Raw genomic sequence first — 4,450 nt, 5'->3', positions numbered from 1 at the left:
CAGCACTCCCTGCATTGTCTTGTCATTAACGGGTCGGCCAGACAGGCTTCTAGCCCACTTCAATGGGCGAACCTTTTTACAGTCAGACCCACTTGTTATTGGCAGTGACAACCCTCATCAGTGACCAATGTTTTTGGTCTCTCCAATATCTTGGCAATAATATCAGTGACCTCTAAACCTAAGAATAAGTTAGAGTGTTTTTACTCAAAACTGAATTATGGTGAATTAGTAAGGGAATTGCAAAATCTAGTTGAAAAGAGAAATATCCCCAATTAAACTTTTTGTTCCCTAAATATCTGCAATTCCATGGTCTACTACTTATTGTGGAGATTAGCCAAATATATAAAACTCGGTACTTACACACAAAATGAAGTAAAAGACAAGCAAGTTTATCACCTCAATCATTTTTGCTTTATGTGGACCTTCCCAACTGTAGAGTAGTAGAACACAAATGCCTTTTAAATGTATGTGCTTATGGCTTAAAAATTAATAATTGCCAGTAATCGGAAAGTCACAACCTACAAGGTCAGAAATGGTTACTCAGATTGATTGATCCGTATAGAGTGGAGATGGGTTTTATAGATCAGATGGTAAAACTATACAATATCGGGGGCGTGGCCGGACCGAGCATGGTGATGGAAGTGTAATGCTCCAGCTCCTCGCCCCGGGCCGATAAAAAAGCGATAATTGTGCTGAACACTCACCTAGAATGGTTCGGAATAAGAAGCTTCTGTCCCTGAGCACTTCCTCAACCAGCTCTCCGCGCAAACCTACGGGCACGATGGATGATTTTGTGTCCTCGCAACATAAAAGACACAGAATATCAAGACACATCTTGTACCGACATAAAACATGGGGCGCGTTGGCACAACCTAACCTATATTTCCATTATCTAGCGGCTCAGCTGACACAAGTAGCAATGTGGCACTCTCCCCTAGATGGGAGGAGATGGGCAGACTTAGAATCCCTCATGGTGGAAGCAGACTTACCTCAATTCCTCATACGGGTACCAAAAGACCATAGACCCATGATCAGGGCAACCTGCCCAACAATACTCAACTCATTGAGACTCTGGGATTCCTCCATGTATAGATATGGGCTGTCGTCGACCCCATCTCCCCTCATGCCCTACCTCCACAACAGGGCATTTACCCCAGGAAAGTAAGCTAGCGATTTCAGGAACCTAGAACAGACAGGCCTACAGCGGATATGCCACCTATTCCAAGGCACGGTGGTCATCATCTTTGATACCCTAAGCCAAGGGAGGCACCTTACACCATCTGATTTCTTTAGATACTTACAGATTAAAGACTTTGCTAAACAATCCCACATTCAATAAGCAGCAAAAAAAAAAAAACATTTTTTGAATGCATATGTCTGAATGAAAATATGCCTAAAGGCCTTATAACTATGGTATGTGCCCACCTCTGCTCTGAACCCAGGGAATGGGGCAAACTTACATACACAGACCAATGGGAGAGGAATTTAGGAGAGGAACTAGAGGGAATAGAGTGGCAGGAGATATGGGAAGCAAATAATCCCTCCTCTATATGTGTAGCCCATCAGTAGCAACCCATAAAAATGATGCTCTGCTGGTACACCACTCCTGTAAAACTATATAAAATGAACAAACATCCCACAGATGAGTGCTGGAGGGGATGCGGGATGAAAGGGACGTACATTAAAATGTTGTGGGAGTGCCCACAGATAATTAGATTCTGGAATCAGATTAAAACTGTATTAACCAAAGTATTCTCCAGGGCCCCGGACCCAAACCTGTGGTTGTATTTACTAAATGGATCTATTGAAGGGTGGACCAGAAGTGAACAAAAACTCATCCATAAAATATCACTGATGGCAAGGCGGGCAGTAGCTTCTGATTGGCTCAAACAGTGCACCCCTCTCATAAAAGGGGTAATAAACAGGATCAACGAGGTACACCAGATGGATGACCTAACGGCCAGGGTTAGAGGGACAACGAAGACTTTTCTGAAAATCTGGGGACCATGGAAAAACTGCCCCCTAGGAACATAACAAGGACAAGAGATGAGCAATACCCTGAACGACGTAACTATTATATAGCCAACGGACGCTAGACGTCCAGGGACACATATCCCCTGCCTAGACTCCCCCCACATGCCTATGGATCTCAGGACAAGATGGATATGGAACCCAACACTCCCTCCCCCCCACCACCTTACCCGACTCATTTGTTAACCTCTACAACTTTCTCTATCCTTTCGTCTATCCTTCTCTCCCGTACCTCTAGGGGAATAACTATCACCACAAATGAGACAGTAAACTTTGAAACTAAATCTGTATTGCCAGAAGGAAAGCACCCTATAAAAACTCTGCAGACCTTACTAACAAACAAATACCTAGCCGTACTTCCTCATAGGACTTCCATCTACTGTCAAGATATGGCCCCATAACTACTCCTTTCCACTGAAAGTCATACACACAATTTAATGAGAAAACAGCTAATAAAGAAAAGTATAGACGACATCGGCTCAAGGACGGCGGGGAGGGTATCGCCAACAGATGTTAAAGACACAAGTTATGGTTATCTGACTATTTCTGTTAATTACATTGTATTTTAAATATAAAACTTTCTTGACTATGTGCATGTGAATGGAGATACGGAGACAATAAGATAGGCTACAAAAGCAACCTCTAGGGAAACTAAACCAGCACGTTAATTTTATACACCTGCTATATACTGTAACTACCATGGCAAGCACAATGTGATTATACTTGACCTAACTTATTGTTAATACCAAAGTTGGATCCAAATGTCAACAATAAAAAAAGAATTATAAAAAAAAAAAAAATATTTACCATTTGAGTCACCCCCATACAGTAAATGTCTTTGTATAAATGAGTAAGAATACACAGATTTTTACTAATTTAAGATTATAGCACACTGTTGTTTACATTATAAATAAAGTATGTGAATGCATGTCTTTTGCACAATGGATGTGTGTTTTTTTCTAAATAATCAACACACAAAGCAAAAAAAAAACAAAAAACAATTTGATGGGGACGGAGCCAACTGGCTAGTCACATGAATATGTGCTAGCTGAGCTCCTCCAACTTGAACCGCATAACCGCCAACATCGGGCATTAAATTACAAAATGGGATACCCAAAACGAACTGCCACAGGGTACCAACTCACAGGCAAGACTGCAGGGAAATCTGGAGCCTTGACAAAATATTTTAAAGTCTATGCAGAACAACAATCCGACCCGGTAGACCACAATAAGGTGCTGGACTCACCTCAGCCCTGTTCATCACCATCGAGCACTTCAGGGACTTTTTAGCTAAATTTTGAACGACTTTTCCATTCCATATCCAAAGATCTGGCGACATGGCACAAAATACACTATAAATTGGCTATGCAGAATAAATAGCCTCAAAATGAACGCACTACCCAAAATACTTTATTTCAAACATTGCCCCAAGCCATACCCAAGTCCTTCTTCAGCTCAGACAACTTCACTACCTTCATCTGGGCACACAAACAGCCAAGAATCCCCTATGAAGTTCTAAAAAGACATAAGTTCAGTGGTGAACTGGGAATCCCCCACATGGAAAGATACTACAAGGCTACCATGCTATCCAGAATCGACGAATGGTCCACTTTACCACCAGTGAGGCAATGGACACAACTAGAAAGTTCCCCTTCACACAGTCCCATGGCAAAAAGTAAACCCCTCAACATTGCTAGCCCGTCATGCCAACCACCCCACCATCTGTGTCTAGGCATCCACAAGGGAATTCAAGGATATCTCCTCCCATCCGTCTCCTCTAAACCCCCTAACCCACAACCCACTCTTCCCACCAGGACTTCAGGCCAAATCCTACCAACACTTCCAAAGCTCCCCTCACTCACAATACCTTAACTTAGGATCTCTCCTAGACAGAAATGCCATAGGATCTCCCCAGTCTAGTGGGTCTGGATACCCTGAGCATGTTGCAATCATTCTAATTTTCAAGAATTACCCACTTCTTGACTGCTAATCCCATCCTCATAAAAGGGATCCCTTTCAGACTTTGAAAACACACTGCGTAACCCACAATGTCAAAACAAAACAACTCTCAACATTCTATAAATCCTTCAAATGGAACATAGCACTCTCTTGCCCACTTTCAATGAGTCTTGGGCCACAGACCTCAATACCCGGCTCACACAAATCGCACTGGAAAATTGTTTTCCAACGGATACACACTGCCACCATCTGCAACAACATACAAGAGAGTGGTTATAAGAGGATCTCTAGGTAGCACTACTCTCCATCCAAACTACACAACCTATTCCCAAACACACTGGATACTTGCTGGAAGTGCTCCCAACCTAGGGTGTCCTTAGCTCACACCTGGTGGCACTGCCTACTGCTCCAGAAGTACTGGATCAACATTTTGAAAATGATCAGAACAGTGACAGGAACC

This window comes from Pelobates fuscus, chromosome 13, assembly GCF_036172605.1.
Source record: "Pelobates fuscus isolate aPelFus1 chromosome 13, aPelFus1.pri, whole genome shotgun sequence".
Taxonomy (NCBI): Eukaryota; Metazoa; Chordata; class Amphibia; order Anura; family Pelobatidae; genus Pelobates; species Pelobates fuscus.
Note: the sequence above shows the minus strand (reverse complement) of the source record.